Genomic DNA, 22,436 nt, shown 5'->3' with positions numbered 1-22,436 from the left:
TGCATTTGGGGTGGTACCGGACCAGTTCCTACAGTTCGCAAAACAGCCCAGTACAGCCAGAGGGATCTGAAGTGAATTACAAATTTGCCTATCTGAATCTGAAACAGCCTGAGGCATAGCAAGATTTAAATTAGCATATTTTAATTTTATAGATAGCACATACCTCTCTCCCACATGTCTACATATAGATCGCCTAGATGTTCTAAATGTTTAGAACCGGAAGCAACATTCATACACATGACCTGACGGCACCTGATCATCAACAAATTCAGGAAGGAGATACTAAAATGTTGCTGACCACCAAAGGGTTCAAATTAGAGCCCAAAGTTAGTTACTGTTTATTGAGTGTTTTACCAAAAGCCACGAATACGAAAATGCAACTTAAGTTTGCAGGACTGGGATCATTGCTGGTAAAGCTTCACATATCTCTTTGTTGGGGGTCAAATAGAAAAGCTTGGGTAGCTGCATGACGGAGTGGGATTAGCAAAGAAATGAGATTTAGAGGCTCATTACGATGTTGAGCAGAAAGCATGCTCCCGCCACTTGGAATCTCTTCGACCATGTCGGAACCCTCTGACCAACTCAGTCGCTTTACATTCCGAACGTCCGATTACAATGTTCGTGGTTGGAATGTAAACTGCACAGTTATTCTGAATCAGTTCTGAGCGACTCGCCTTCGGGATTACGATGTCGATTTCCAACAGACTTTTCACATCGGCCAGTCCGACATGGAAAGTCTGTCGGGAAGTGACTTTAGAAGCCCCTGGCCGGGCCCCCTAGGCCCGCAGCTTACGTTTGATGGCTGAGGGGGTACCTAAGGAACCACCCTGTAAAACCCTGCACTGTGTGGCAGGCACCGTGGGGTGCCTGCAACAGGGTACAGGTTTTTCTGTAAACACCCCATTTCCCCATAGGAGACTGCGTTATGGCGGGTTGTCGGTGGAACACAAGCTCCCATTGGGAGCAATGGGACTCTTCGGTCGCATCATAATCCAGCAGTCGGAACCACCGACCGCAAGCCGGTCATTCCCGATTCCAAGTCGGTGTTGGGTGGAGGATTCTTGCCCGACATCGCAATGAGCCACTTAGCGTGGTCAGAACCGTTGAGAAGGTGACAGAAGATCTGACTGATTGAATGAAAATGTTGGCTGCCATGAACGACATAATAGTGCAAGACGACAGTATTACGACGACCGAAATCTCACAAAAAGAGATATTAGTGTGAGTGGACCATAATTGCTGGAGTCGTATACTCATCAAAAGGACATTGAGGGGTGCTGGATGGGCCAATTCGATGGTGGGGGAGTGCTGTTGCTTGATGGAAAGTGACACTATGGGACACAAGGGGAGGGGAGAATGGATCTGTGGTAACCCTGTAAACTTCCACGATTGCTAGTGAGATGGCCATTCTTCTGGTTTCTGTTTCCTGTACTATTAAATTATTTATAAATGTATTTATTCCCTGTAAATCCAGAAGAAGAAAAAACGTAAATAAAGTTCATAAACAAATCTTAGTGTGCGTGAGAGAAACTGAGATATTAATCTTTTTACTTCCAGTTGCTAGGTAAGTGTTGCATCAAAAGTTCTGAGTCGGAAGATTTGTTGATATCCAAACGTCTTGCAAAGATTAAGCCGGAAGAATTTCAATTAAATGTCTAGTTGTGGACTGCTCCATAAAACATCTCCATGCTTCACATGATCGGGATCTTCACTTTAGGCAAATTGTTGCATAATGGGGGTTGAGCTCCTTTCAGGAGTTGCCAAATCGGTTCAACCTTGATCACTCCCAATTCCATAGATCCGTCCAACTCCGACATGCCCTAGCGGAACACAAAACAAATTTGGCAGACTTACTTGAACACAGCTCTTTAGAAGCCAAGCTCCTTATGGGAGCAATTGTAAGAGGCGGAATCTCCCATCGATACAGAACATTCATAAATGGTTTTAATGATCTTTTGTCAATCAAAAACAAATAAAAACAGTATTTACTCCATTCATAATCTGGCAATATATGTTTCATTCAGCAATCCTATGGGCAGATGGCAATATGGTGAGTGTGTTCTCGGTGTAGCCTACCAAACACTCTTACTTAATGCCCCCGATCCCCAGGGCCCACTCCGACAGCAGTGGAAGGGATGAGTAGGTCCCCTAGAAGACACAGAGTGGCGTGAAGCCTGAATGGCTCCACTTGAGTTAGTGCTATCAACCCCCCTCCGACTGATACGGCTCTACTTTCTTCACACTACATACCTTACACCCCACCGCCTTTGGAGGGCAGGTCAAGTGGCGACCTCTGCCTGTCCACATTGTAATCACACCAAGACTGGCTTTTAGCATATGACAGGGCGTTGCCCCATGTCACCTTCTGGAAAGCGATCAGCAACACTTTGTCCCGTGTACTAGAACACCAAATCACCCTGACACCTTAGATTGCCCTTTTGGGTATCCTGGCTGATATTGGCAACATCAGGTGGAAAAAAAGGATGGGGGCATGGCCACCCTGGTGGCAAAGAGGGACATTGCCTAACTATGGTAGTACCCACATCCACCCACACTGGCAGCTTGGCACAAAGGAGTGGATTGGTGTGCACCTATATATATGGCGAGGGCTGTCCACAGAAACATTCCAAAATCTGGGTCAAATGGTGGGAGTACTATGGGTTGGACCAAGACTTGTGAAGCGCTGTTTGATGCTTAGTACCATGATAATCATAAGGAAATGTTGTGCATTGCCTAGGGAGACTAGCCTATTAGGTTGTTGTTCATTTTATTGGTTAAGACTATACAAACACCTAATAACATTTGATTTTCCCCAAAAAAATCTCCATGCTTAAAGAATGAGAGGAATACTTCACCGCGGAGACAAATGTGAAAAAGTATTATTAACTTCATATTACGACTCCAGAGCGAGGAGTAGCTATGCCTGCATCTAATTTTAAACAAAAAAGCCAACCGGGAGCTGTAGCATTTTCATCTGCCTCCCTCAGCACCAACTTCCACTTGAAGGAAATTCGAATCATTTAAAAAAAATAAAAAAAATTACGTTTCGGTCAGAGTTGACAGTAATTTCATGGACCACTGCCTACTCCCCCTGAAACTTTTGCCTCGATTTGCAAAGGGGAAGGTCAAAAAGAGACCCTTCCCCTTTAAAAATGAGGGACCACCCCAACTTGGGAGTCAGAAACCTTTCAATAGTTTGCAACCAGAATTCCAGGCACAAACCATTGATTACTTCTGTACCAATTTAGTATTTAGAAGGGACGGCCACAATATGCCCTTTCAAATACCAAATCAGTATCCAGTCGCAGACCCATTTTAGGAGTAGAATGGTGTTTTTCATGGCTAAAAACCTTTTTGCTGTTGGAAACTCCGAATTAGAGGGTGTGGTCCACACATCTTGACCTTGGTTCATTAGTACAGTTAACGAGGGACAGGTGCACAGATAGGTCACAAATACACAACAATTGATTAGTATAGTTTAGTAGGACCAGGAGCTGGGATGCAAACGGCAAAGCTTTTGCTAAGTGTGTTGAGTTGGCACTGGGTTAGAACTCTGATGGGATCTGCTTTGCCAGTTGCTTCGTCGACTGAAACATTACTCTAGGTAGTGCAGCACTCTCTTGCAACGACTTGAAAAAATCTAGAGTTGGCTGATAGTTAATTATCAGTTTGTCATAGACTTGCATTGAGTCAAACACACAAATAAAACTCTTGATGGTTACTCACTTTAGGCACCCAAACATAGACCACCTCCTAGAGTAAGACTTGACTGCTCGCCCAAGCTACCAATGGACAGTTAAGCATACAAAGGGAATAATAACTGCTTAGTTGCAGAATACCATTAATTAGTACCCTTCACCAGTAATTGAAAATGACAGTGTGAAGCAACAGTACTACCTAGTATCCCTTTCCAGCTCTAGGATCCAGAGGAAAGTCCTACGACCAGTGCCTAAGAAAGGGTGATAGCTTCACATCTCTTAGATATAACAAAAAACAAAAAATAACATATCCAACCTATAATCATATAACAGTGACCATGACCTCAATACTTATTCAAAATCACAGGTCTGGTGGGCTGTAGAAAGCTGAGTTTGTAAAATCTAATAAATATGTTGTTACATCTCTCTCTCTCCTCCTCTCCCTCTCCTTTTCCCCTCGTGCTCTTTTCCCCGCTTGGAATATGGAACCATGTACCTGCGTTGTACAATTCTGGTACCATGTTCCAGAGCCCCAACTTTTCAGTGACTGCTGTCTTTCGCATTTGTAACATGTACTGTGCCTCTGCTTGAATAAACTTCAAGATTTACTCACCATCTGGTGTTCCTCGTCATTACATATGTACATTCATATATCCAGATATTTAAGCAGGAGTGTATTCATTTATAGAATTCAGAAAATCTTTTCACGTCCCATTAAAAGCGTATCTCATGTTCATAGAGAAGTATGTTATTTTTATCAATAGTGGCTTTTCCAAAAGCCTATTCATCTGTTCTAACAAGTATTTTAGTCTTACAAACTTAGGTCCTGATTTACAGCTTGGCAGACAGGGTACTCGGTCACAAACGTGACAGATTTCTCGTCCACCTATTTATAAGTGCATTAGGATATCTGCTAAACTCTAAATCAGGCCCTTAGTTTTCTAATTTTCACAGATGCGCAGTCCAATCAGTGTCACACTTTGCTGTGTCAAGCTCCCAGACAAGTCCACCTGAACCTTTGAGATAAAAGCGGTTTCTTATTACAGTACAAAATTCTCAGCACCTAGTTCATCCACGCAATAGGCTTCACCTGCATGTTTGTTTGGCCTACTTTCCTATAGGCACTCATTACTAGTGTTACGTTTAATTGCAATATGTGTGGTAACTGCTGTCACTGCACGTATCACAGGTATGTGTTTTGTGGTAACTCTTGTCACGTCCAACCTGAAGATATTTATGAGGGTAAAATGCCCGGTACTTAATAGAACATACAGAGTTTGTTGCCATAACCCCAAAATCCACATTTTATTGCCCAAAAACTGGTAACTGGGTGTGTGGTATTTATTGTACCCAATAAATTCTAGCTCAGAGGAGTCACATTTTGTCAGGTGTGATAAAGATCACCAATATACATAAACCTGGTTATATATTACACATATAAATCAAAGTTATAAGGCAGTCACACCATTTCTTTTTGGGTGAGACAGGGTTTGATATCTAATGATATCATATACCATATGTGTCTTATATATATAAAAAAACAAGAAAACAGGCTGGTTACCCACAAGACTTTGACAAGTGTACACTTCTAAAAAGTGAGGTGAGTGAAGGAAGTGCATCACGTAAACAACTCCAGGGGAGTAACTGGTAGGTACTCACCAGGTAGCTCACTGTGTCATCATTGGCACTTTCCTGACATAAATCGGAAATCAAAACCTACTCCCAATTAAGTGTAGCTGAGACAAAGCAATGTGTCCAAGTAGTGTTAATCCAAAGACTGAAGACCCCCGTTACACACAAGGAGGCCAATTGTGCTACTCCTACATGTTTAAATCAGAGTTACGTAACACAAAACGATTATCTTTCATTTTTGTTATGTCTGTACTCATTTAAAACAACGTCATGTTTAGATAATTTTATGTTTAAAGCATTTTATTGCAGAATTATAAAACAATACATACAACAGAAATACGTCGTCAAAAAGATGCTGTTCAGAGTCTCCACATCATGAGCGCCACCAGATTTGCAGACTTTACACTCAGAACATGTTGTAGAGCCACATGCTAGGCGAGAAGCGATGACGACTGACCCCAAAAAACAACCCGGCCCTCAACATAACTGCCCCCCTCCGCCCTCCCTCCGAACCCCCCCACTCCCCCCCTCCCACAGTGGTGTGCCGAGCCAGTGTCATGTGCCCTTGTCAACATTTCAGTGATCCGCCCCCTTTCTCACAGGTATCCCCCAGGACGACTAAGCTTGCGGAGTGGTTAGGGATGTTAATCGCATGAGCCTGAGGTATCGGGGACAGGTAATTTCCTTGAATTCCGACTGCAATAGAGTGAGAAAGGGGTGCCACAATTCCTCAAACTTATCCACCTCTCCCGCCACTGTGAGGGACAGTTTCTCCATACCTAGAACGTGCCATAACCTGTGTAGCCAACCTGTAGTGTCGGGGATGGTGGTGGTGCGCCAATATATGAGTATGTTCTGTATCGCTGAGCCTAATGCAATTGCTATCTGCCTACCCTTCCTGGACCTCAGGGGATACATCAACCCGTTGGGCAGCCCTAGTAAGACATAGGCCGGTAAGCGAGGCAGTTCAATGTCAAAACATTGGTCAACTTCATCCAGGACCTCTTTCCAGTAGGGACCCAGCGACGGACAGTCCCATAAGATGTGTGTGAGCGTACCAGTCTGTCCGCACTCGCGCCAACAGGTATCCGGGAGACCATGGTTCATGTTGTGCAATCGTTGAGGCGTGTAGTACCAGTATGTAGTTATTTTAGTGAAAGTCTCAGTGAGCCCGGTGTGATAAGCTGAATGACGTGCGCGGTAAGATATGTCGTCCCACTCCTTGTGGCTCAATACCCTCCCCAACTCCCGTTCCCAGCGCTCCCTCCCCGGGTTATGGATGTGGAAGGTGGGGGGCTGCAAAAGCTTGTAAAGATCCGAGACGAGCTTGGCATCCGAGGAGCGAGTCGCCAACCACATCTCGTAGGGTGTAAGTTTCCGGTCTGCCAGCTCCCTCACCTGCGGCTGCAGCGCCCAGTGGCGAACCTGGAAATATCGCATACGTTCAGTCTCAGGCAGGTGGTAATCCCGCCTGAGGTCCTGGAACGACACAATCCCATCTGAACCATACATGTGAAACAAAGCGCAGCACCTGGCAGCCCACCAGTGTGTGAATCCGCCAGGTTCCATCCCAGGCTGAAAGTCAGGGTTCCCGATCAACGGTGTAAGTGGCGACGGGAAGGTGGTAAGTTCCCGCGTGATGTTCACTGCATCCCACACTCTGAGCGGGACCTGGGTGACCAAAGACGCGTAAAGGTTAGGAGGCCTGTGAGCCCTGCGCATGAAGGGTATCTCTTGTAAAGTCCTGCCCGCCACCGCCTGGTCCTGAAACAGCCAGTGTCCGTCAGATTCCCATTTGCTCCACTCCACGAAGAACCGTAGTTGCGCTGCGTGAAAGTACTTTTGGGGATCCGGAATGCCAAGGCCGCCGGATTCCGGAGCCAGAGTAGACAAGGCTCTCTTAAGCCTAGGTTTGCGACCCAGTCAGGCGGGCAATGTCCGCCTGTGCCTGACGGATCCAACCTTTTGGTGGCTGAAGCGGTAGCGCCCGAAACAAGTACAGGACCTGCGGCAGGAGAGTCATCTTCACTGCGGCAACCCGTCCCAGCAACGATAACGTGCCCTTGCTCCAGCGGGACAACTCCTCCCTCATCTTACTGCCCAATGCCGCGTAGTTCGCCGTCACCATAGCGGGCAGGGAGGGCGCCAACAAGACACCCAAGTACGGGATCAGATCTTTAGACCAACTCATGGGGAAGCGCCCCTGTAATTCAAGTTGCGTTGCAATAGACAGCGAGAGGTCTAGGGCCGACGATTTCCTCATATTCATTTTAAAGCCCGCTACCTTGGTGAAGGCGTCCATCTCGGCGATGCAGGCCGGGAGTGCCTCTCTCGGGTCTTCAAGCATGAGGATCACGTCATCCGCGTATAGGCTGATGGTGTGAACATGGCCTCCCATCCGGACGCCAGTCACCCTCGGGTTCCGTCTGACTCTCTGGGCAAACGGCTCCATGTAAAGAGCAAAAAGAAGCGGGGACAGTGGGCATCCCTGCCTGGTCCCCCGTTCAATCGCAAAGCGGTCGGAGCTGCACCCGTTGACCCGCACCACCGCGGTTGGGTGTTTGTAACAGTTAAAGACAAGCGTGCGGAATTTCTCCCCTATACCCGCTTTGCGAAGCACTCCTTCAAGGTATGACCAGCGCACTCGGTCGAACGCCTTTTCCGCGTCGACTGACAATAGCATGCGTTCCCCTGGGACGCGGGAGGCCTTCTCCAGGACATGCACCACCCTCTTAGTGTTGTCCACCGTTTGCCGTCCGGGGACAAACCCCGCCTGATCCGGGTCCACAAGTCCCGGCAGGTATTGCGCCAGGCGAGTTGCCAGGATCCCCGTGTAGAGCTTGAGATCCACGTTCAGCAACGAGATCGGCCGGTAAGAGCCGCATTCGGACTTATCCTTCCCTGGTTTGGGAATAACCGAAACTGTCGCCCAGAGCAGATCCGGAGGAATGGCAGACGGTTCCGCGAAGGAGTTAAAGAGTCTCGTCAACAGAGGGACCAGTTCTTGACAGAACGTCTTGTAGAAAAGCGGGGAGTAACCGTCAGGGCCCGGGGCTTTCCCATGTTTAAGCCGGGAGATAGCCGCAATCACCTCCTCCGGGCGAATGTCCCGCTCCAGGTACTCCGCTTGCTCTGGGGTGAGAGCGGGGAGGTCGACCGAATCTAGATATTCTGTCTCTGCGAACACCGATGAGGGCTCGCCTGTGTATAAGTCGGCGTAGTATCGGCGGAATCCCTCCGCAATCTGAGAGTCCTCCGTAGCCTTCGCCCCGCTCGGAGTTGATAGCTCCGCAACCCGCATACGCTGATGTTTCACACGGAGTTTGTTTGCTAGGAGGCGGCCGCATCTATCGCCGCCAGTGTAATAAGCGTGCTTCAGGCGAAGCGCCGCGTATTCCGCCCTGTCCATATCTAGCGCGGAGAGTAATTTCCGTGTCGCTTTAAGCTGCCTCCAAACCCTGGGGGCCCCCGTTCTCTGATGCATCTCTTCCAGTTCCCTCACCTGGGTCGTAAGCTCATCCCGTTTCTGCTGTCGGTCTCTATTCTCCGCAGACGAGATGGAAACGAATTCCCCGCGGAGCACCGCCTTCAAGGCAGCCCACTGTGTCGCCCGGGACGTGTCCCCATTATCATTATGGGACCGGTATTCTGAGATCGCGTCGCGTATCTGCTTCACCACCGCTGGCCTATGCAACAGGGTGTCTCTGAACGCCAAACTCCCCGAGAGGGCGATACCGGTGGCAGCTGAAAGGAACCCGATACCGGGGCGTGATCCGACAACGAGAGAACCCCTATGTCGGAAGCCGTCGCTAGCGCAACCATCGGCCCCGTAGCTAGGATGTGATCCAGTCTCGCGTACGTCTTGTGCGCATGGGAGTAATAAGAATAGGCCCGGGTAGTGGGGTGTAGGCGTCTCCATAAGTCATGCATATCGAGATCACCTAGGCGGGAGTGACTCAGTCGTGAGAACTCCCCGGTGTGTGGGCGTCCCTGCACAGATCTGTCCAGGAGCGAATCAAAGACCATATTCAAGTCCCCCCCGATGAGAATGTGTCTGTCCGGTGTAGTCGCTATGTGTTCGAGGGCTGAGTGTAGAAATATGTCCTGGCGGTCATTCGGGCTATAAACGGAACCCACAGTGAACAAAAAAAAAACAACTTGACCCTATACGCTAGGAGCCTCCCCTTCTGTTCCGCCACTTTGTGCAGGACCTCTCCCTTAAATTGTCTGGAGACTAGGATAGCATCTCCTGCCGTCTTAGTGGACCCTGAGGAGAAAAACTGTACTGGGAACTTCGGTGATCTCATCCTAAGGCAGTCTCGGGCCAAAAGGTGAGTCTCCTGTAGAAGACAGATGTCCGCCTGGGCATTCTCTAGGAGGGATAGGATCGCTCTACGCTTAACCGGGTTGTTCAGTCCCTTCACATTGAGGGTGACTACCTTAAGGGCCATGATTAGTCGACACAAGAACAGCGATCAATGAGGCTATGTCGGCAATGATCGTCGTGAGGCGCAACGGCAGAAAGCCGAGCAAAGGCAGAGGCCTAGCAACACCGGCGCCGCAACCCAGTGCATGCGGTGTGAAGCAACATGAGGAGTAGCAATAAAACATGACAGCCCAGCACAAATCCCAAAGTCCCCCCCAAACAACCCCCAACCAAACCAACACCCAGCCACTCCACCCCAAACTTCTGGACCCGTGGCTTCCTCGAACCCCTCCCTCCAATCCCAACCCTCTCCCATCCTCACCCCACCCGGTGCCCCAACATCCCCACCTCCCCAACTCCCCTTGAACGAAGATCATTGTCCCAGTCCAGTCCCTATCGGACAAGTCTGTGGTAAGTTATTCGTGTGGACGTCCAGCCACCTCCAGCACCCCCCCGCCGCCCCCTCCCTCCCGGAACCCCCGCACCTGCTATGAAGATGAGGCCATCAGGATCTCCCCCCAGAGTGTGCTCAGGCCGTTAGGGCCATATCACCAGACGATGTGTCTCTGGAAACTGCCAGTATTGCGCCATCTCTTTCAGCTCTGATCGTTGGTGAGGCTGGTCGCGCAGGCAAAACAGTGGGACGGCGTCGGCGGACAGTTTGCCACCCATCTCTGGTGACGCGTCGTTGGGAGGGTGCAGGAGTGTCAGCGTCCGTCGCTGTGATCCCTAGTACCTCGCAAGTGTCCTGAAGGGACCGGAGTTGATGCAGGGCGCCGTTCCAGCGGAAGATGAGCCGAAAGGGATGGCCCCAGGAGTACTGTGTGCCGTGTTCTCTCAAGAAGTCCGTGGCTATCTTGAAGGACTTGCGCTTTTGAAGGGTGATAGTCAACAAGTCCTGAAACAGCGCCACCGGATGATTCTGGAAACTGAGCGGTTGCCGACGTCGAGCCTCGCGCAGGATTCGTTCCTTCAAGGGGAAGTCCGGTAGGAAAGCCAAGATGTCCGGGGCTGGTGCAGAGGCTCGTCGTCGCGGCCCCACCCTGTGTGCTCTGTCAATTCTCACCGGGAAGTCTCCAGGCTCCCCCAAAATGTCGCGAAACATATCGCCCAGGTACGCAGCCACGTCCTCCCCCTCTTCTCCAGAAGGAACGCCTCGGATTCTGATGTTGTTGCGCCTGGACCTGTTCTCGAGATCCTCTGCGTGGGCCTGGAGGTCAATCTGCTGGTCTCTGAGTCGTAGCACTTCCTGCTGCAGGTGCGTTATCTCATCATCACGGGCTTGGCCAGATTCCTCCACGACGGTCACTCGCTCCCCAAGGGAATCGACCTCTCGCCGCACCTCTCGGATCTCCCCCGCCACCTCCTGCTTCAGCGCCTGGAAGTCCTCCCTTAGGGTGCCGAACAACGACTCCAGAAACGATCTGGTCACCGGAGGTTCCCCTCCCTCGGCCCCTCGAGAGCTGGACGGAGGGCTCGGGGCGGGTTGGCTCCTATCCTGTCTGTGGGCGGCTCTGCTCAGCATATCAGGCAAGGTGCGTTCACCCTTCTTACTCCCTCGGTTGCCCGACATCGCGACAACAGGCGCGGACCGCGACACAGAGGGCACCGAGAAGGTCCTGGGCAGCGTGGGTCGAGATGTGCGCGTCAGCTCTCCTCACTGCGGCACCCCGTGGACCGAGCACAGCCGCGGGCCCACTTCAGCGTTGCCACCCCAAGGCGGGCGTTAGCGCCCGTCCCGAACGCGGGATATCACCTTCGGTCCACCATGCGGAAGAGTGCGATTAGGGATAAAGGCAGGTAGGCCACGCCGCTACGCCAGCCCCGTAGTGTCCACAGGAGTGGGGTCCGCTTGGAAGGGCCTGGATGGCCTCCCTCCGCCCCGCGACAGAGGTGGCACCGGTCTATATCCCTCGTGGCAGGTGCCCCTTGCCGCAGTCCATGGGCTGCACCACGTTTCCCCCAGGCCTATAGCCCTGTACCTTGAGTGTCTACGCCCGGGGGGGTCACAGCTAGGCTCCGGTGTGAGGCGTGATGAAGGAGGGAGGGCCCCGTCGCAATCAAGGCCCCTGGGCTGGGCGTCGCTGTAGCTCCGTAGGCCCACCGATGTCCACCGGGGGGGGGGGGATGGCGGTGTGGTCCCCACAGCCCGCCCGGGCAGCTCAGGGCGTCTTGGCGCGTTGCCTGTCTGTCGCGCCGACCCTTCCGACAGATTGAAGCGCTTTGGTGGGCTCCAGAAGTCCAGGCTCTGGGGTAGGCCTCACTGGCCCCTGAATCCCCGGGGTCGCGTAGTTGGGCTCCCCGGGTCCGGCACGTTGTAGATCGGCCGGTGGACCGCCGGCCTGTCGCGACGTGCTCCTCCGTCGCCCCCCTGGCAGCTCGTTGTGGGGAGCGCTACCCCCTCGGTTGTCTCGACAGCCTCGCTAGGGCACCCGGGTGCACTGCTGGTTGGCTCCGCAGGGCGGCCCGCCGGGGCTCCCGGCTCGGCGACAGGCCTCTCCGCCGGGGATCGCTCGGCACGTCTCCGCTGCTCTCTGGAGGGCACCGGGACCTCACAGGTCGCGTCGCTGCTCTCCCGTGCGCGCCGTTTCCCGCTTGATCCGGGGGAGATCAGCGGTAGTAGGCGGTGCGTGGGCTCCGGGGTCTCGGGAGCTCACGAGGGATGCGTCCTCTTAGCTCGCCATCTTGGCCACGCCCCCCTGTTTAGATAATTTTAACCTGAACGGCACACATGTTTCATTGCCAATGACTTTGTGGCAATTTCATCAGGCACAGATGACCCCATTCCACCTCCAGGGTGCAACGGACCTGTAGAGTTTTAATATTAAAAAGGAGATAAAAGGGGAAAAAAACAACAAGTGACAAAGGTGGTACATGTTATCATCATGTTAAGCCCAAAAAGCTTCTGTATTAAAATAATTTATGTAAGGTATAGTTACCGGGAAACATCGATAACAATGCAGGCATTACCACGCAATGCCTTTACAACGCAGGCAATACAACGCAAGTTCCATTACAACGCATGCTATTACAACGCATGCCATTACAACAATGACCAGCACCTTCCCTGAGGTGAGCACCCGGTGGTGTTAGAATAGTAAATTACGTTGTGATGGTGCATGCGTTGTAATGGCTTGTGTTGTAATAGCATGTGTTGTAATGGAAGTTGTGTTGTAAAAACTGCATTGTAAAAGTATGCATTGTAATTGTTTGCGTTGTAATGTCATACATACATATTTACCAGGTAGTTGCCAGGTGGAGTCCTACCAGCAAGCCACCGGTAAAAGTCACAAAAGACCAGAAACCTCAAACGCCTAATAGTAGACATTTGCATATTGTCACATCTGATATCACGCGTCGTAATCAGCCCCTCTATTTTCAAATGGCTCTTTCCTTATTATCATTTTACTTTTTCAAGATTTACCCTGATTCAAAGAAAATGATAGGGAGCCCTCGATAAAGTAAGCATATGCTCCCACAGAAACTCCTCATATGGTCAAGCAACCCATTTTGTTGCCCAACATCGTTAGTTTTCAACACAGAACCCGCCCGGTATCTCGATCAAAGAAAGCTCTCTGTAGGTCTAACTCACCGCCGGTCTTGGTGTCAGCGTCCTCCTTGCCAACAACAATCTCTGCAACTTGCTCACCTAATGAGGCAACAGCTGCAAGGCCGCCGTAAATCACCTAAATCGGCGCAACACAGCCCGGAGGAATTATTTTTGGGCACCATCTTGAAATGGTGTCCTACTACGGGGATTGTAAATCCATGTATTTAAGCCATGTCCATTAACGGCTACCTTCAAGGTAGATAAATATCATAGATTCATCTTCCTGAATGACTCTCATTGCACTCTTCTCAAAATTCTCATTTTCAAGAAGAAAATGAGGGCACTGAATGTAATGGATCATAATATATGCAAGACCTAGAGATTGCACTGTTATTATGTTGCTACATATTAACAGATCATCAAGACTGGAGCCATATTATGCACATACATAGATCTAGTTCTTTTAAATTCTCGCCAGATGTAGCACATACTGTACACTCTTCTGAGAAAGAGTTGGTAATAGCTTGTCCCTTTGGACCTCCTGTATCATTATTGAGGCCCACATGGGCCCATCTATGGGGGTTACCACCAATGGAGTTTCTCAATATTGAAGTCTCCACTACCTGCACTCATCTTCTGTATGTAGCGCATGAGACCCAATATTTTATTCACTTGCACCGGTAGGTATGGTGCCACTACTTAAGCTCCCTACCTTATGCCTTTCAATTAAATAATTCAGACCACATTGATCAGTCTTCTCAGAAACAATCCAGTGGGCTTCCCTACTGACTAACATATTTTCAGTGGAATGTAGTGCACCTGTCACTCCCTCCAGTACTCTCCACCTCTAATCCTTACTACTGTGTCCCATTTGCTATAAATGGCGCACAAGGTGTGTAGTCAATTTGCCAGATTTCAAAGTGCTAATATCTTCCTGGATCCTGATCTGAACTTTTCTTGAGGTTAAACCAATGTAGTGGAGATCACAGCTGCAGGTCAAACGATAGAGGACATTGTTGTGTTACAATTACTGAATTTGTTCTGATACCAAGTTCTTCCAGTAAGGATGACAGTTTTCGATGCCTGAGGCAGACTGCACACTGTACACTCGCCTCATAGAAAATGGCCCGGAGGTACACTGATTTCTCGTTTATGAAGATCATTCTGCCGAGAATGGACTAGGCGATCCCTCAAGTTACTAGCCCTTCTGAGGGCAAATCTTGGCTGGGACATTCTATTTGGCCCACAACCAGCAAATGCCAATATTTCCGAATAATTTGTCTGATCTTTGTTGACAGTGGATCAAAGGTTGCTACCACCGGGATACACGGACTGTTAGTTCTGAAGTTCCTCTCAAAAAGAAAGGCACAGGGAGTATTCATTGCTCTCTTTCGTGCTCTCTTGATGATTTTAGGGGGGGGGTATGCCCTCTCAGTGAGGCGTTCAACCAGAGTAGCTGACTGTGTTGCAATTGATTCAAATAGGTAATTCATGTAGAAATCACAAATTTCTACCGGTTTTGGCCCTGCGCTGATATTATTAGATCTCAGTGCTACCTTCAACACTGTCTCCCATCAAATTTTGCTTCAGACATTTCCAATCTTGGGTGTTCACTAACGTCATACACAGATGACACCCTGTGTCAGTGGCGGAAGTTACAAAGGCGGCATGGAATATTTACAACTCAGTGGTGGATATTAAGAAATGGGTGTTCAATAACACACCTAAATTAAATGGAGATAAATCTGAAATGATCTGTTTATGCCCGCTGTTTTTAACCAAGCACCTAACTGGTGGCCCAAAGAGCTAGGAGAGGTATCAGTCAGTGTCAATGGCTAAGATCTTGGGAGTAATTATTGATTCTGAACTAAATATGAATAAACAAGTATCCCAGGTGTCAACATCTTGTTCTATTTTTACAGCAGTAAATGTCCTATTACCAAAGAAGATTCGCAGCACAGTGATTGCTTCAGTACTTTCTCTATAACATGATGAGAGGATGCAAACAACACCACTCTTGATAATGGTTATGGATTGGGATGGGCAGATGCAATATACACGTACGCCTCTCTTCACATGTGGACCTAAGAAGATACAAGCCCCTGAACTTTGGGATACCCATTGCAGTAGAAGGTTTTTTCACGCTAAGCCCTGGGGTGGAGAGGGGACATGGTTAATTCCAAAATATTGGGATCCGCTCATTGAACATCACAGTCAGCATGATCTCAAGGGTGTTTCCACTGTGTTGTTATATTGGCAAAGATATGCATGTTTATATGATGACATCCTGACACTATGTTCAATGTGCCTCACGCATAATACTGGAACAATCGCAGAGAAAAAGGGAATCATTTGAGAAGGTTTGATATATCTCTTTGGGATGACCACCTTCCTAGAGACCTTTATGTCACAGGGAAATGCTGGCAAGGTCGGACCAGCTTATGATCCTTCTGAACTCCATAAAGTGATTACCAATGAAATAGGTAATAACGGCAATTATTTCAAGAAGTCTTCTAACTACACTTCAGACGGTCTTGTGTGCTATAAAAAAATATATTCCTTATTATGTGTGTCACTGATTTCAACAACTTGGCCCATAACACATGTTGCAGAGACCACATTGACATCAAACATTCTGCTATTTTACTTATCAGTAATGTAGTATATGCGTAAATTTAGGCTATTTTGAGATGTGTGTGCACCCTAGCCCAGCCTGAAATCCCTTGGACTGCCTGTGCCTCTCATGTATCTTTAAAAGGGTAACATGCTTGTTACTCAGTGTATTTATTCATTTATTTAGTGTTTTCTATTGCGCGAACACGTTGGGTATCGGAGTTGAGTAACTGCGCGTCCTCTAATATGGGGCACCAAAGAACTGCAAAACTAGTATTTGCAAATGCTACACTTTTATTTGGATTGTTTGAATTTTAAACAACTTTACTTAAGTAGCGCAAAGATGAGAACAGATTTCTTCGTGTCATCGCAGCATCCGTCTGTTGCGTGTGATTCATACACAACACTCACAGCTTCACAGAGACCAGAAATGTTGCCTTTGCCCCACGTGCCATGACTCAGCCTAGTTGCCTTCCAAGTTTCGAGTCCCAGCTGTCCCAGCACCTGGCACCACTGCGAACAAATCAGACGTGTCTTTTTTCTGTGCCCTGTAGCTGTGCTGGTTGATTTTCTGCAGTTGCAAGGACGGCGTTGTGTACTCTCAATACTGTAAATACCGTAATGAGAAGTACAATTTAAATTTACGTGGAGTCATAACAGAAACATAAAAAAACTGAAAACATGTCTCAAACAAAAATAATTGGGAGACTGTCTAAGAGCATTCTGCTCAAAATATGCTAAAGAGGCTAATTTCACAAAATTACTTGCACTATGCTAAATCTAAAAGTTCGAAAATAAAAGTAAAATTAAAAGATCTTTGCAGCTTTTGTGATTCAAGATTATATAAATGCAAACCCTTTTCCCTCTTCTATCCCTCCACTATCCTTCTCAATCCAAATAACTGACTTACATATCCACCACTCAAATTACTTTCATATTTCACTATACTAATTCACCACTAATCCTTTATTGGTTACGCGGCGTAGCGTGCTACTCACCGATAAAGTGCTTTGACGCCTCGTGACGGGTATTAAGCGCTACATTAATGCAATTACAATACAATACCTAAAATTGGAGTTTCTCAATTTGCCTCACATGCTCACCTAATAGCACAAAATGATGCTTGATTATCTGCTTTGGATCTCAGGAAACGAACAAACCAATTGTCTCAAGAAAAAGTACATCTACTGAAAAAACTGGATAAACAGTGAAAATAAAACAAAAATCAATGCACTAATGGGTCCACATTTTGACAGCAAAAATAGCAACCAAATTGCAGAAATAAAGACAAAACTTGAGACAAAAGACAAATAGTTCTCAATCAAATGCTGAAAAAAACAATGAGTCTTGATGAAATTGGAAGCTTTAATGAAAGCAGTGAAAGAAATACGAAGAGACTTGATAAATACAAAAAGAGTGCCAAAATTCATGAACATCCCATACCTGGAGGATTGAAAGAAGGAAATACAAAAATATATCAAAAACTCAAGACACCATAAAGCTGGAATGGGCTTAATGTGAGAAGTCATAATGTATATCACAGAAAATATAAGCAATTTACATCCAATAACAATGAATGAATAATGTTGTCATTCATCAGATAGCTGTTCCTACATTCAATTAGCATTTGTATCGCGCAGCACTAAACTGTCACTCTTAGGGACATCTGGGTGCTGTGGATGTGACATCTCTTTCGAAGAGTCAGGTCTTGCGTCTCTTCCTGAAATCTGCCCGGAAGGGTGATGTTGGAAGATGGAGGGGTTGATCTTTCCAGGTCTTGGCGGCAATGTCGGAGAAGGAGCGGCCCCCGCTGTGGCTGCGACGGATGTGTGGGGGGGGTGCGTTTAGGCTAGTGAGGAGGAGTGGAGGTTTCTTGTTGGTAGGTGGAAGTTCAGTAATCGGTTGATGTAGTCCAGTCCTTGATCGTGCAGAGCTTTGTAGGCAAGCATGAGGATTGTGAACTACCATCTCTTTTGGATGGGTAGCCAAATCAGGATCCTGCAATGGGGGATGATGTGGGTATATTTGAGGCAGTCCAGAATGAATCTGGCTGCAGCATTCTCTATGGTTGGAGTCTTTTGAGGAGCTGGGTGGAAATGCCGTAGTAGAGAGCGTTGACGTGTTTCAGGCGGCTGGTGACGAGGGACTGAGTGACGGTCTTTCTGGTGCTGACTGGGATCCATCTGAAGATTCTGTGGACTGTGCGAAGGGTGTGGAAGCAGGAGGAGGTGACTGCATTGGTCAGTTCGCTGTCGAGGATGATGCCTAGGTTGCGTGCATGGTCTGTAGGTGTTGGTGTTTGTCCGAGCTCTGCTGGCCACCAGCTGTGGTCCCATATGGTTGTGTTCTTCCTGAAGATCAATGCTTCTGTCTTGTCAGAGTTGAGTTTACGGCAGTTGTCTCTCATCCAGTTGGCTACTTTGGTCATAGTGTCACAGATATTGATTCTGGTAATGGACGGGTCTTTGGTTGAGTTGAGTGTCGTCTTCGTAGGAAATTATGTTGAGGTTGAGGGATCTGACAATGTCTGTGAGGGGGATCTTGTAGGTGTTGAACAAGGTGGGGCTGAGTGATGATCCTTGGGGTATGCCACATTAGATGTCCTTGGGTTTGAAGGTGAAGGGAGGCAGCCAAATGCTCTACGTGCATCCTTTGAGGAAAGAGGCGATCCACTTGAGGGCGTTTTGCTGAATACCAATGTTTTAGAGTCTGTTGATGAGGGTTGGGTGGGAAACTGTGTCGAAAGCAGCAGAAAGGTCAAGGAAGTTCAGGGCCACAGTCAAGGAGGGTTCTGATGTCGTCTGTGGCAGAGATAAGGGTGGTCTCAGTGCTGTGGGTGGCACAGAATCCTGATTGGGAGGCATCACATAGATGGTTTTGTTCCAGGTATTTCAGTAAGCTGTTTGTTGATGGCCTTCTTGAGTACTTTGGCCGGGTAGGCGCAGCAGGGAGATACGTTTTTAGTTTGCAGGGGTCCGCGAAGGGTCCGCAAAGGGTTTCTTTAGGAGGAGTCTGACCTCTGCATGTTTCTATCTGTCCGAGAAGGCAGCTTTGGTTATGGAGGTGTTGATGATGCTGTGAGTTCCGTGCTGATAGGGTCAGTTCCAGGGTGGAGAAGACAATCGGGGCAAGCATTGGTGGGTGCCTTGGAGTGAATGGATGACATGATGACCATGAAGGTCTGAGTGGTGAGCGGAGATCAGGTGGTAATCATTTGGCTGATGTGTGCTGATTAGAAGAGGCTGTTGAGGTTGAGAGCAGTGGGTTGGGGTCGAAATTGTTGTAGATGGTGGCAATCTTGTTGTGGAAGTAGTCCAAGAGGGTGTTGTAGAGTTCTTGAGAGTGAGATTGTATTCTCTGTGGCTGTTGGGTTGGGGAATTCCTTAACTATTTTGAAGTGTTCTATTGTGTGGTTGCCCACTCTATTTATTCGGCCTGTTATGGCTGTTCTCTTCGCTTCCTTGATACGCCGGTGGTAGTTGCTGAGGGCTGCTTTGTGAGTGGCTCTTTTGGAGGGGTTCCTTGTGGCACACCACTATTTCTCAAGTCAGTTGTGCTTGGTAGTTAAGCTCTGGGGTGCACCAGCGGGATTTATTGAGGTTTTGTTGGTTTTTGCTGGTTTCATCTGGGCGCCTCTGTTGGCACATTTGGTGATCCATGTAGAGAAGTTCTGGACAGCCTGGTCAAGGTCTGATGAAGCTTCTGGTTGGGTGGCACTGAGGGCCTGTGTGCACTGTGTCTTCATTACCTTGCCCCAGCTGCGGTGAGAGGATCTGTGATGCTTGGGGATTGTGTGCTAGTATAGTAGATGGTGAAGGGAACAATGACATGGTCGGCCCAGATGAGTTCTGTGACATGGCTGAATTTGATTCTGTCACTGGAGGTGAAAATGGAGTAGAGTGTGTGTCCGGCTTCATGTGTGGGTTCGGGAACGAGTTACGTGAGGCCGATGTTGCTCAGGTTCTCCAGGAGGTTGGTGAGTTGGCGCTGTTGGGGTCATTGTTGTGGAAACTGAGGTCACTGAGTAGGATGTAGTGGTAGGAGTCTGTGGTTAGGGGAGCGATGAGGCTGGAGATGGCGTTGCCGAAAGCCGGTTGGAGTCCTGGGGGTGGTCTTTATACAAGGGTGCCTCTTATTTGGTCTTGGCATCGGTCTGTAGTTGGCAGTTGAGGTGTTTCATGAGGGGTGGTGGGTCGTCATTGGTGGCTATGTATCGGAGGGTTTCCTTGAAAGTATGGCTATACCCCCACCGTGTTTGTTGGTGCAGTCTCGATGTATCACCTTATAGCCATCTCACACGCAACACACACAGTATGGCACATAATACGTTAAACACTGTTAGAACTGCACTTGTAGATAGAAAATTGGTACTCACTCAGTATGGAGAGACATTGAGGAGACTGGAGGCATGGTGAGAAGGCCAGAGATAGTGAGCGTCGGTGCAGAGAGCTGGGCTGTCCATGTTCTGTAATGTAGGAAGAGCGGTCACTAATAGGTGGAGATCCGTTTAGAAAACAAAGTTTCTCATGAAGCAAAGCGAAACCAACCCTGTGTGCAAGGGGAAATGGCGTATTCATCCAGAAGGGAGGTGGATCTGGAATCTATATGACTTCCCAACAGAGTCTGCACGCTACTGATTATTTGTTTTTGAGCAGCATTTCGTGGCGCTTTCACACACACTCTTCGGACGGAGTGGTAAGGGCGCACCTGCACCGCAACTTGTTCCTCTATGTTATTTTTTGTTTGGTGTTGTGGAGTATTTGGTCTTGGGAAGCACGTCAGGTATTGAATTCAGGTGCTGCTGCCTTGAGTAGCTTCTCCGTGAGAGTAACTCCTCCCATTTCTGCATGGTGATCGGTTGACTGTATGAGCACGCAAGTTGTTTGGGGCGTCTTGCGTCTTCGTAAAGCACAGGGTCTGCGTTGGAATATTTAATACTACTCTGTGACACAAACAGAGTCGTTCCTGTTTTTATTTCTTAGTTGGATTACAGAACTTCAGTTTCAACTCTTTGAGGTTACAGAGCGCACAAGACTAATATTAACTTGTTGCTAGTGTGTGGGAAGTTCTATACTTCCCTCTGCTTAATTGCTTTGAGTTTCAAAGAACAAGGAACATTACATAGTGTATTTCTCTTTCACATATCTAGCAGGTGGTTGAAGAGGTGGCAACCAACTCTTCCCCTGTGACGTGAATTGATGACCTTCAAATAATGTGTACAGTAAAACAAAAAGGGAAAGTGTGCATGTTTTGGGAGAAAAAACTATTAATCTTTCAGAACAATACTTACTGTGGATGTGTTTATGCCATTACAGAATCTCAGCATTCAGAGGGATTATGCATTGATGAAGCAAAGACGTCAGAGCATCCCCTTCTTATGAGTACTGCTCTTCTCCTGAGGCGGAAAGCCGGAAGAAATCGTAAATAACTTGTTGTGCTTTTAAATACTTTTAAACCTGTATTTTGTGTGATACTGTGTTTTTAACAAAGTAAGGATCCTACCGAACGAACACTCGCCGAGTGCACTCCTCGGCTGCCGCCATTGGAGGGGAATCACTGCGGCCACGCCCACCACCCTTAGGCCACGCCCCCTCCACCCAGTATTTAGGCGCGCTGACTTACTAGCGCGAACAGAGTACTGCTCTTCTCCTGAGGCGGAATGCCGGGAGAAATCGTAAATAACTTGTTGTGCTTTTAAATACTTTTAAACCTGTATTTTGTGTGATACTGTGTTTTAAAAAAAGTAAGGATCCTACCGACCGAACACTCGCCCAGTGCACTCCTCGGCTACCGCCATTGGAGGGGAATCACTGCGGCCACGCCCACCACCCTTAGGCCACGTCCCCTCCACCCAGTATTTAGGCGCGCTGACTTACTAGCGCAAACAGAGTACTGCTCTTCTCCTGAGGCGGAAAGCCGGGAGAAATCGTAAATAACTTATTGTGCTTTTAAATACTTTTAAACCTGTATTTTGTGTGATACTGTGTTTTTAACAAAGTAAGGATCCTACCGACCGAACACTCGCCCAGTGCACTCCTCGGCTGCCGCCATTGGAGGGGAATCACTGCAGCCACGCCCACCACCCTTAGGCCACGCCCCCTCCACCCAGTATTTAGGCGCGCTGACTTACTAGCACGAACAGAGTACTGCTCTTCTCCTGAGGCGGAAAGCCAGGAGAAATCGTAAATAACTTGCTGTGCTTTTAAATACTTTTAAACCTGTATTTTGTGTGATACTGTGTTTTTAACAAAGTAAGGATCCTACCGACCGAACACTCGCCCAGTGCACTCCTCGGCTGCCGCCATTGGAGGGGAATCACTGCGGCCACGCCCACCACCCTTAGGCCACACCCCCTACACCCAGTATTTAGGCGCGCTGACTTACTAGCGCGAACAGAGTACTGCTCTTCTCCTGAGGCGGAAAGCTGGGAGAAATCGTAAATAACTTGTTGTGCTTTCAAATACTTTTAAACCTGTATTTTGTGTGATACTGTGTTTTTAACAAAGTAAGGATCCTA

The sequence above is a fragment of the Lissotriton helveticus genome, chromosome 2_1, assembly GCF_964261635.1.
Source record: "Lissotriton helveticus chromosome 2_1, aLisHel1.1, whole genome shotgun sequence".
Lineage (NCBI taxonomy): Eukaryota > Metazoa > Chordata > Amphibia > Caudata > Salamandridae > Lissotriton > Lissotriton helveticus.
This window is presented reverse-complemented; position numbering follows the sequence as displayed.